Below are 13,032 nucleotides of genomic sequence, written 5' to 3'. Positions count from 1 at the left end.
AGCTCCTCAGAGCCCCCCGAGACACCACCTAGCAGTTTCATAGCCACCAGTTTTATCTTAATATTTCTTACATTTTGCCTTCTAACTGAGGTAAGAGCTCATCACTCAATTATGTTTTTGTATTCAAAACTTTCAAAAAAAATTCCTTAATTTTTCTGGTAAACTACATTTCTTGTAAGAAGCAACTTATTTTTTTCCCACAGAAGTCTGATGAGTTCCTATATTAATTGGGTGTATAAAATGACCCTTTCAGACTGAGAATACTGCTATATTCACAACTCCACTTATATTTACAGAACAATTCTCTATTATTATGGTAATAACATGGCTCCTATCCCTTTACTATGCAAATTTTTCCATTTTAGCTGAGTAAATACTTCCTATCTGCCTACTGCAATGATTTGAATAACAAAGATGAACAATGGGTAAGAACAGGCTGCTTTGGAGGATTGGGCTGAAGACTTCTTACAAAGAAGTTTTTAAAGCAAAAGGATAACTCCTCCTAAGTGGTTTAGCAGCCATCACAGATGGTATAGGTAGCATGGGATCCTGTAAGCAAAATTCAATTTTGGAATTTGGCCGGAAGATAAAATTTGTGAACTTGGGACTTCAATTCTAAAGTTTTCTTTATTTATTTTTCTTTTTCAATGCTTAGTAAAAAGAAAAAAAGAAAGAAAAGAGTCTACAACCACTTCAACATAAGCACATATGCACATGTATGAAGACCAGAAGCTATGCTCATGGGTAAAAATGGCCACTTTACTTCCAAATTTAGACAAGGGGGCCCCTTGTTAGTCTAAATTATCTGCCAGCTGCTTCTCTATAAGCAGAGGTGGAGAGGCACTTTGGGAGCACTCTGTTCTTCAAAGAAGCCCTCTGTGGCCTCCTCATTATGCAAAGATAAGGTGTGTTAGTTTTCTATTGCTGCTGCAACAAATTACCACAAACTTAGTGGATTAAAAAGCACAAATTTATTGTCCTACAGCTCTGTAGGTCAGAGTCTGACATGTGACTCATGAGGCTAAAATCAAGGAGTCAGCAGAACTGCATTCCTTCCTGGAGTCTCTAGGTAGAATAATCCATTTCCTTGCTTTCTCCAGCTTCTATGGGCTACCTGCGTTCCTTGGATCATGGCCCTTTCCTCCAGAAATGGCTGGATAATTACTTTTCACATCAAATCACACTGACCCTCCCGTCTCTCTCTTCCACTTTTAAGGGTGCTTGTGATTACATTGGACCCACCTAGATATTCCAGTATAATCTCTCTATTTTAAGGTCACCTGATTAGCAAACTTAATTCTCCTTTGCTATGTAATATAATATATTCACAGTTTCCAAGGATTAAGATGTAACCATCTTTGGGTGGCCATTATTCTGCCTACCACATACAATAAGTACAAGATTTTAACTTATGCTACCAGGAGATATAAAGTTTTAAACACCTCCTATGCCCCAATGGAACTCTAGGAGGGAAAGATGTCTCAGGAATGATGGCAGACGTGAGACTCTGAGAGGCAGGCTATGGCCAACTGTATGTGAACTTTTAATACCAGACGTTCTGGTGCTCTATCAAGCTTTGGTAGAATACAGACCACATGGATGTGACTTAGAAGTTATAACTTTGAAGTCTAAGCGTGGAACCACACAAGGATATGAAACAGTAAGGACCCCACAACAGTAAACAAGTATTGTGGGTCTCTGCAGGTCAAGTTATTTTCAGAAGCTGTAGGACTGGTGTGCTTATTGGGCTTCTTAGTTCTCCCTCTAAACTTGGAATTTGAGGCAGGTCTCTCTCCTCTTTTAATTGAATAGGTCCAAACCCAAACTAACCTTGGGGTTGTTAGGCTAGTGGAGTGGGCACAGGAGGAAGGCCTGCAAGGGAGCTATGGAATTTCTTGCTAATGGCAACATATGGTGTTAAGAAAATGATTGCATAAATAAATGAGAAATGCTTATATTTTTACCCCAAGCTGGTGAAGTGGGCCATACCAATTATATATATTTATGATATCCATCTTTAAGGAATCCATGATCCCACCAAATGTGGCTTAGCTCAGTTTCCTGGAATTAGAGTTCATTTACTTACTGATAATATCTTTTAGATATTATTGACAATTTTCTATGAAAAAAATGTATCCTTTGTTTCCATGACCCTTGTTTACCATGACCTTTCTCCTTATACCCTATTGCAGCACTAAAAGTGAGGGTGATTTGAAATTCAGACCTCAACTTTAGCACACCCTCCATGGAAGAATTCATTCATCCTTATGACTTCAACTGGCACATTTACAATGTTGACTTCCAAATGTGGCCTTTAACCCTGACCTGTCTCCTGAGCATCTTTTTTATATCCCCAATCCATGCTTGAAATTTCCATCTGGATAGCCCATGACTTTTAAACACAAGAAGCCCGAAAGACCTAACTCCAAAAAGAGAAGCCAAATACTCATCAAAATCTGACTGTAGTCATGGTCAGAACTCTCAAGTATAGCTAACTGGGGACTCTGAGAAAGGAATTCATCACTTGCGAAAGAAGAAACTGCAGTAGATTGATGGCTCTCAAACGGCTGTGTAGAATCACTGGTATTCACTGGTGTGCAATGCAAACATCCTTGAAAAGATAGTCTGGAACAGAGGACAACTATTACCTCACTTGCATCATGTACAGCAAGGTGAGAGACACATTAAGGATTGTCCTTCAAGAATATCCATCTATTATTTCTACATCATATTAGCTTTTGGAGAATTTTCTCATTAGTATTCTACTCCTTTAGCCACTCTGATTTCTCTGATAGAGGCTAGAACGCAATCCATTTATTTATTTATTTATTCTCATATAGCATTTAGTTAAGGCTACTGTTAATAAGACTCTAAGACAAAGGTTAATGTCAAACTGCAATATTGACATTAACCATGCCCATCGTCTCAAACCAGACCAACTGAATAAAACTTAGACACCATCAGAGTCTACCTTATAAATCTAGGTGAATTTCCCCTAATTTCTGCATTGATCTTCTCATTTGGCATGAGGTCCCTTTACCTTCTTCCATTTATTATATAATGATGTCAAATATTTCCTCTACATATTTCGAGAATTTCATCAGATGGTGTTTTAATTTTTGCTTCAACTGTTAAACAAAATTTAGAAAATTCAAGTGGGCAAGGAAAGTCTATTTAATTTAACCATATTTTTACTTTTTCTGTTGTTTTTCCTTCCTTCCTGATGTTCCAACTTTTCTATCATTTCCTTTCCTCTTAAAGAACTTTCTTTATCCATTTTTAAAGTGTAGGTATGCTGGAGACGAATTCATTTTTTTTTTATCATCCAAAAATGTTTAATTTCCTCTTCATTCTGGAAGGTATCTTTGCTAGATATAGAATTGTGGATTGACATTTCTTTTCTTTCAACACTGGAAAAATGTTGTGACACTTTATTCAGACCTTGTTCTTTGATGAAAAAAATCTACTTTTGCTGAAATTGTTTTATCCTATTGGAAGGGTGTTTTCAAAGTTTTTTCTATTTCTTTAGTTTTCATAATTTAATTGTGATATGTCTTGCTGTGGATTTTTTTGAATTTATCATTCCATTATTCCTTTCATGCCATTATTTCTTTGAATATTTTTTCAGCCCCACTCTCTTTCTCCTCTCCTTCTTGAACTCCAATGACATTAATGTTAGATCTTTTGGTAGAATCCCACTAGTCTCTGAGGCTCTGTTCTTTTTTATTTTTTCCAGTTCATTTTCTCTATGTTATCCAGAGTGTGTAATTTTATTGTTCTATCTTCCAGTTCATTGCTTCTTTCCTTTGTCCTTTCCAATCTGCTATTCAGCCCATCCATTGAATTTTTTATTTAGATTACTGTGTTTTTCAATTCTAAAAATTTCCACTTGGCTTATCTTTATATCTTTTGTTTCTTTTGGGGGGCTTTCCATTCTTTTCAATTATTTAACTTATCTTTTATTTAATTTACATTTATTTGTTCCCTACTGGCCTCCATTAGTGCCTCAAGAGCAGTGGGGTACCTCATTACTGCTGGATCGGGGTGGGAGTTCAGGCTCTGCACCAGTCCTCTGGTGATGCCACTCTTCCTGAGAGAACTAGGTTGCCTTGTTGCTGCTCCAAATGTATCCTTTATTTACACTGCAGAGAGAGGTAGGTGCCTCATTATTACTGGGTAGGGATGGAAGTTTAGGCTCTGTGCTTGGCATCCTCTGACACCTTCCAGGAGGAAAGGTAGGGGGAAGAGAGACTTCTCATTTCAGCATGTGAGAGTGGACATCTAGGCTTCCCACTAGACTTTGCTGACGAGTTTGTATGTGAGAGTACAGGTTTTTCTGTGGTGTTTGGTTAGAGTAGAGTGGTTATTATCTGAAAATTTTCTGTCTTGCTTGGCTGACACTTTTCCAGTCATTTGGCTAGAGACAGCAATCTTTTTTTTGTTTCTTTGTTTGTTGGTTTTTCTGGTTGCTGCTTTCTTCAGCGTCTAGTCTGAGATGTATAATGCCAAAATAAAAACCCATGCAACTCACCATTGTATTGTTTCTTGGGTCCTGATGTCCCTAGTCAGCCTCTATCTTCCAAGGCTGTTTGCTATACAAATGTTCTTAGAAACATAGTTCAAGATAAGGTGCAGTCAGTGCCTTGCTCATGAGATAAGCACAAATGTGAGAGAATCATAGAGAATTGTCTTCCAGTACTCACTTATATAAAGAGCTGAAAACTAAAAAGGTGTGAAGAATATGCATAAAGAGAAAATGTGTTAAATAATTGGCAGTATAAACACAAGCCAGGAAGTGGGGAAGGATTATATCATTTATTATCAATACATTCTTTTGCTCATCCATGTTAATAGAAAGTGAAAGTGAAAGAAAATTAGGTATCTTATTTAGCGTTCTAAAACTAACTACAATAGCTAAAAATAATGATAGAATAAAATAGCAAAATACAGGAGAAAAGAAAAGAAAAGGTATAATTGTGCTAATTTTCTCATTCTTCCTAGAGGGTCAGTAGCCTCTAATTTTACTAAATACACAAAAGTTTATGTATACTAATTGCAGTTGTAAGGATAATTAGTAGGGAATAAAAGAAATGAGGATACAAGCCTTCAACTTCACAGAAGACACAAACACCATATTTATATATGGATATACACACACACACTCACATGCATGATTACAATAAAAGAATACAAATATTGATCAAAAACAAAGATGCAGGTTAAATATAATGTAAAAATTGACTGAATAAGGTCATATCAAAATAATATAGTTGGGGTAAACCACAATTAAAGAAAATATCTCATTTTGGATTGAAATATAAGATATATATGTATATATATATATATGAAACAGGATTATACCAAAAGGTTGATCATTAAGAAGGTAAAAAATGGAATTCTAGACAAATGCTTAAGAAAGAAAATCATAGAAAGTAAAAGAATGGTGATGATGAAGAGGAAGAGGAGAAAAGGAGAGAAAAACAAGAAGAGAAAAAGGAGAAGAAGAAGAAGAAGAAGACAACAATGGCTTGAGATTTTGTTAATTCTATTTGACAATTTGTATTCAAATCAAAAACTGTTAAAGTATTTAGAAAAGATAAATTTTTATACTCCTTGTGCTATACATCATTATGTACCATACGATATGACATCAGAATCAATAAAGCAAAAAATAGCAGGAAATACAAGATAAATATATTTAAACATAATATTAAAAGGTGGAATGAAGTCTTCATTGTCAGTTGACTACTGATTTACTCAAGTAAGTAAAAGCAACAGCAATACAAATAATATAATTAATAAGGAGGATAAAATAATAAATATAGGGCTTCCCTGGTGGCGCAGTGGTTGAGAGTCTGCCTGCCGATGCAGGGGACACGGGTTCGTGCCCCGGTCAGGCAGATCCCACATGCCGCGGAGTGGCTGTGCCCATGAGCCGTGGCCACTGAGCTTGCGCGTCCGGAGCCTGTTGCTCTGCAACAGGAGAGGCCACAACAGTGAGAGGCCCGCGTACCACAAAAAAAAATAAAAAAATAAATAATAAATATAATATAAATATATGTTCCTGAATTTAGGAAAGCTTTCAGCTTTTCACCATTGAGTATTATGTTGGCTCTCCATTTGTCATAAATGGCTTTTATTATGTTGAGATATTTCCCTCTATACCCACTTTGCTGAAACTTTTAATCATGAATGGATGTTGAATTTTGTCATATGCTTTTTCTGCATCTATTAAGATGATCATGTGGTTTTTCTTAGCCATTTATATATGTCATGCCACTACCTTCTGGCCTGTAAAGTTTCTACTGCAAATCTGCTGATAGTCTTACTGGGTTTTCCTTGTATGTAATAAGTTTGGATATATGTTGTATACTTTTCTCTTGCTGCTTTTGAGAGTCTTTCTTTAACTTTCACCTTTTAAATTATAATGTTTCTTGGCATGTATCTCTTTGGTTTCATTTTACTTGGAACTCTCTGGGATTCCTGGATTTTGATGTCTCTTTCCTTCCCTAGATTAGGGAATTTTTAGGCTATTATTTCTTCAAATAAGTTTCCTAGCTCTTCCTCTCTACCTTCTACTTCTAGGAGTCCCATAATGTGAATGTTATTCCACCTGATGTTGTCTCAGAGGTTCCTTAAGGTGTCCTCACTTCTTTTCTTTTTTTTTTTGGTATGTTTAATTTTATTTATTTATTTTTTCTTCTTAGTCATCCGTTTTATATACATCAGTGTATACATGTCAATCCCAGTCTCCTAATTCATCACACAACAACCCCCACACCCCACTGCTTTCCCCGCTTGGTGTCCATACTTTTTTTCTCTACTTCTGTGAATCAACTTCTGCTCTGCAAACCAGTTCATCTATACCATTTTCTAGGTTCCACATATATGTGTTACTATACGATATTTGTTTTTCTCTTTCTGACTTACTTCACTCTGTATGACAGTCTCTACATGCATCCACGTCTCTACAAATGACCAAATTGAGATCCTTTTTATGGCTGAGTAATATTCCATTGTATATATGTACCAATCTTCTTTATCCATTCGTCTGTCGATGGGCATTTAGGTTGCTTCCATGACCTGGCTATTGTAAATAGTGCTGCAATGAACATTGTGGGTGCATGTATCTTTTTGAATTATGGTTTTCTCTGGGTATATGCCCAGTAGTGGGATTGCTGGGTCATATGGTAATTCTATTTTTAGTTCTTTAAGGAATCTCCATACTGTTCTCCATAGTGGCTGTATCAATTTACATTCCAACTAACAGTGCAATAGGGTTACCTTCTTTCCACACCCTCTCCAACAAACTTGTAGATTTTCTGATGATGCCCATTCTACCTGGTGTGAGGTGATACCTCATTGTAGTTTTGATTTGCATTTCTCTAATGATTAGTGATGTTGAGCATCTTTTCATGTGCTTCTTGGCCATCTGTATGTCTTCTTTGGAGAAATGTCTATTTAGGTCTTCTGCCCATTTTTGGATTGGGTTGTTTAGTTTTTTTTTTTAATATTGAGCTGCATGAGCTGTTTATATATTTTGGAGATTAATCCTTTGTCCGATGATTCATTTCCAAATATTTTCTCCCATTCTGAGGGTTGTCTTTTCATCTTGTATATGGTTTCCTTTTCTGTGCAAAAGCGTTTAAGTTTCATTAGGTCTCATTTGTTTATTTTTATTGCCATTACTCTAGGAGGTGGACCAAAAAAGATCTTGCTGTGATTTATGTCAAAGAGTGTTCTTCCTGTGTTTTCCTCTAAGATTTTTATAGTGCCCAGTCTTACATATAGGTCTCTAATCCATTTTGAGTTTATTTTTGTGTATGGTGTTAGGGAGTGTTCTAATTTCATTTTTCTACATGTAGCTGTCCAGTTTTCCCAGCACCACTTATTGAAGAGACTGTCTTTTCTCTATTGTATATCCTTGCCTCCTTTGTCATAGATTAGTTGACCATAGGTGCATGGGTTTATCGCTGGGCTTTCTATCTGTTCGATTGATTTATATTGCTGTTTTAGTGCCAGTACCATACTGTCTTGATTACTGTAGTTTTGTAGTATAGTCTGAAGTCAGAGAGTCCGATTCCTCCAGCTCCGTTTCTTTCCCTCAAGACTGCTTTGGCTATTTGGGGTCTTTTGTGTCTCCATACAAATTGTAAGATTTTTTGTTCTAGTTCTGTAAACAATGCCATTGGTAGTTTGATAGGGATTGCATTGAATCTGTAGATTGCTTTGGGTAGTAGAGTCATTTTCACAATATTGATTCTTCCAATGCAAGAACATGGCATATCTCTCCATCTGCTTGTATCATATTTAATTTCTTTCATCAGTGTCTTATAGTTTTCTGCATACAGGTCTTTTGCCTCCCTAGGTAGGTTTATTCCAAGGTATTTTATTTTTTGTGTTTCCTTAATTTCCCTTTCAGATTTTTCATCATTAGTGCATAGGAATGCAAGAGATTTCTGTGCATTAATTTTGTATCATGCAACTTTACCAAATTCAATCATTAGCTCTAGTAGTTTTCTGGTGGCATCTTTAGGATTCTCTATGTATAGTATCATGTCATCTGCAAACAGTGACAGTTTTACTTCTTCTTTTACAATTTGTATTCCTTTTATTTCTTTTTCTTCTCTGACTGTCATGGCTCGGACTTCCAAAACTATGTTAAATAATAGTGGTGAGAGTGGACATCCTTGTCTTGTTCCTGATCTTAGAAGAAATGCTTTCAGTTTTTCACCATTGAGAATGATGTTTGCTGTGGGTTTGTCATATATGGCCTTTATTATGTTGAAGTAGGTTCCCTCTATGGTCACTTTCTGGAGAGTTTGTATCATAAATCAGTGTTAAATTTTGCCAAAAGCTTTTTCTGTATCGAGATGATCATATGGTTTTTATTCTTCAATTTATTGATATGGTGTATCACATTGATTGATTTGCAAATACTGAAGAATCCCTGAATCTCTGGGATAAACCCCACTTAATCATGGTGTATGATTCTTTTAATGTGTTGTTGGATATTGTATGCTAGTATTTTGTTGAGGATTTTTGCATCTTTATTCATCAGTGATGTTGGTGTAATTTTCTTTTTTTGTAGTATCTTTGTCTGGTTTGGGTATCAGGGTGATAGTGGCCTTCTAGAATGAGTTTGGGAGTGTTCCCTCCCCTGAAATTTTTTGGAAGAGTTTGAGAAGAATGGGTGTTAGCTATTCTCTAAATGTTTGACAGAATTCACCTGTGAAGCCTCCTGGTTCTGTACTTTTGTTTGTTGGAAGAATTTTAATCACAGCTTCAATTCCATTACTTGTGATTGGTCTGTTCATATTTTCTGTTTCTTCCTGGTTCAGTCTTTGAAGCTTATACCTTTCTAAGAATGTGTGCATTTCTTCCAGGTTGTTCATTTTATTGGCATAGAGTTGCTGGCAGTAGTCTCTTAGGATGCTTTGTATTTCTGTGGTGTCTGTTGTAACTTCTCATTTTTCATTTCTAATTTTATTGATTTGAGTCCTCTCCCCCTTTTTCTTGATGAGTCTGGCTAATTGTTTATCAATTTTGTTCATCTTCTCAAAGAACCAGCCTTTAGTTTTACTGATCTTTGCTATTGTTTTCTTTGTTTCTATTTCAGTTATTTCTGCTCTGATCTTTATGATTTCTTTCCTTCTCCTAACTTTGGGTTTTGTTTGTTCTTTTTTCTCTAGTTCCTTTAGATGTAATGTTAGATTGTTTATTTGAGATTTTTCTTGTTTCTTGAGGTAGGCTTGTATAGCTATAAACTTCCCTCTTAGAACTGCTTTTGCTGCAACCCATAGGTTTTGGATAGTCGTGTTTACATTTTTATTTGTCTCTAGGTGTTTTTTGAGTTCCTCTTTGAATTCTTCAGTGTTCTCTTGTGTGTTTAGTAACGTATTGTTTAGCCTCCATGTGTTTGTGTTTTTTTACAGTTTTTTCCCTGTAATTGTTTCTAATCTCATAGCATTTTGGTCAGAAAAGATGCTTGATATGATTTCAATTTTCTTAAATTTACTGAGGCTTGAATGTGACCCAAGATATGATCTATCCTGGAGAATGTTCCATGTGCACTTGAGAAGAAAGTGTAATCTGCTCTTTTGGGGTGGAATGTCCTATAAGTATCAATTAAATCTATCTGGTCTATTGTGTCATTTAACGCTTGTGTTTCCTTATTAATTTTCTGTTTGGATGATCTGTCCATTGGTGTAAGTGAGGTGTTAAAGTCCACCACTATTATTGTGTTACTGTTGATTTCCTCTTTTAGAGCTGTTAGCAGTTGCCTTATGTATTGAGGTGCTCCTATGTTGGGTGCATAAACATTTACAATTGTTATATCTTCTTCTTGGATTGATCCCTTGATCATTTCATAGTGTCCTTCCCTGTCTCTTGTAACATTCTTTATTTTAAAGTCTATTTTATCTGATATGAGTATTGCTACTCCAGCTTTCTTTTGATTTCCATTTTCATGGAATATCTTTTCCACCACCTCACTTTCAGTCTGTATGTGTCCCTAGGTCTGAAGTGGGTCTTTTGTAAACAGCGTATATATGGGCCTTGTTTTTCTATCCATTCAGCAAGCCTGTGTCTTTTGGTTGGAACATTTAATCCATTCACGTTTAAGGTAATTATCGATATGTATATTCTTATGACCATTTTCTTAATTGCTTTGGGTTTGTTTTTGTAGGTCCTTTTCTTTTCTTATGTTTCCCACTTAGAGAAGTTCCTTTAGCATTTGTTGTAGAGCTGGTATGGTGGTGCTGAATTCTCCTAGCTTTTGCTTGTCTGTAAAACTTTTGATTTTGTCATCAAATCTGAATGAGATCCTTGCTGGGTAGAGTAATCTTGGTTGTATGTGCTTCCCTTTCATCACTTTAAGTATATCTCACCACTCCCTTCTGGCTTGTAGAGTTTCTGCTGAGAAATCAGCTTTTAACCTTATGGGAGTTCCCTTGTATGTTGTCATTTTCCCCTTGCTGCTTTCAATAATTTTTCTTTGTCTTTAGTTTTTGCCAATTTGAGTACTATGTGTCTTGGTGTGTTTCTCCTTGGTTTCATCCTGTATGGGACTCTCTGTGCTTCCTGAACTGGGGTGGCTATTTTCTTTCCCATGTTAGGGAAGTTTTTGACTATATTATGTTCAAATATTTTCTCAGGCCCTTTCTCTCTCTCTTCTCCTTCTAGGACCTCTATAATGTGAATGTTGTTGTGTTTAATGTTGACCCAGAGATCTCTTAGGCTGTCTCCATTTCTTTTCATTCTTTTTTCTTTATTCTGTTCTGCAGCAGTGAATTCCACCATTCTGTCTTCCAGGTCACTTATCCATTCTTCTGCCTCAGTTATTCTGCTACTGATTCCTTCTAGTGTATTTTTCACTTCAGTTATTGTATTGTTCATCTCTGTTTGTTTGTTCTTTAATTCTTCTAGATCTTTCTGAAACATTTCTTGCATCTTCTCAATCTTTGCCTCCATTCTTTTTCTGAGGTCCTGGATCATCTTCACTTTCATTATTCTGAATTATTTTTCTGATAGATTGCCTATCCCCATTTCATTTAGTTGTTTTTCTGTGGGTTTATCTTGTTAATTCATCTGGTACATAGCCTTCTGCCTTTTCATCTTGTCTATCTTTCTGTGAATTTGTTTTTTGTTCCACAGGCTGCAGGATTGTAGTTCTTCTTGCTTCTGCTGTCTGCCCTCTGGTGGATGACGTTATCTAAGAGGCTTGTGGAAGTTTCTTGATGGGAGGGACTGGTGGTGGGTAGAGCTGACTGTTGCTCTAGTGGACAGAGCTCAGTAAAACTTTAATCCACTTGACTGCTGATGGGTAGGGCTGGGTTCCCTCCCTGTTGGTTGTTTGGGCTGAGGCGACCAAGCACTGGAGCCTACCTGTGCTCTTTGATGGGGCTAATGGTGGACTCTGAGAGGGCTCATGCCGGGGTGTACTTCCCAGAACTTCTGCTGCCAGTGTTCTTGTCCCTTGGCGAGCCACAGCTGCCCCCCGCCTCTTCAGGAGACCCTCCAACACTAGCAGGTAGGCCTGGTTCAGTCTCCTATGGGGTCACTGCTCCTTCCCCTGGGTCCCGATGCACACACTACTTTGTGTGTGCCCTCCAAGAGTGGAGTCTCTGTTTCCCCCAGTCCTGCCAAAGTCCTGCAATCAAATCCTGCTAGCCTTCAAAGTCTGATTCTCTAGGAATTCCTCCTCCCATTGCCCGACCCCCAGGATGGGAAGCCTGACATGTGGCTCTGAACCTTCAGTCCAGTGGGTGGACTTCTCTGGTATTAGTGTCCTCCAGTGGGTGAGTCACCCACCCAGCAGTTATGGGATTTGATTTTATTGTGATAGCACCCCTCCTACCGTCTCACTGTGGCTTCTCCTTTGTCTTTGCATGTGGAGTATCTTTTTTGCTGAGTTCCAGTGTCTTCCTGCTGATGATTTTTCAGCAGTTAGCTGTGATTCTGGTGTTCTTGAAAGAGGGATTGAGAGCACGTCCTTCTACTCTGCCATCTTGTGTCCTCACTTCTTTTCATTCAAAAAAATTTTTTTTGATACTCTGTGTGGGTGTTTTTCATAGCTTTTTCTTCCAGCTTATTTGTGCTTCTATTTCAACCACTCTGCTTTTTACCTCCTCCAGTGTATCTTCCCATTTAGTTATAACTTCTATTTGGTATTTTCTATCTTTGTTGAAGTTCTCACTTGTGTTTATTTATTTTTCTCTTGAAATCATTGAGCATATTTATGGCCATTACTTTTAACTCTTTATCAGGTAGGTTGCTTATCTTTATTTCATTAAGTTCTTATTTTGGGGAATTTGTCTTGTTCTTTGGTTTGAAACTTTTACCTCTTTATCTTCATTTTGCTTGTCTCTGTGTGTTTTTCTGTATGTATTAGATAAAACAACTACCTTTTTCAGTCTTGAAGGAGTGGTCTTGTATAGGAGTTGTTCTGTGTGGCCCAGGAGCACAATCTCCCTTGGCCACTAGAGCCAGGTAATCTATGTGCATCCCTCATGTGGATTGCATGCCCCTGCC

The sequence above is a fragment of the Lagenorhynchus albirostris genome, chromosome 7 (assembly GCF_949774975.1).
Source record: "Lagenorhynchus albirostris chromosome 7, mLagAlb1.1, whole genome shotgun sequence".
NCBI lineage: Eukaryota > Metazoa > Chordata > Mammalia > Artiodactyla > Delphinidae > Lagenorhynchus > Lagenorhynchus albirostris.
This window is presented reverse-complemented; position numbering follows the sequence as displayed.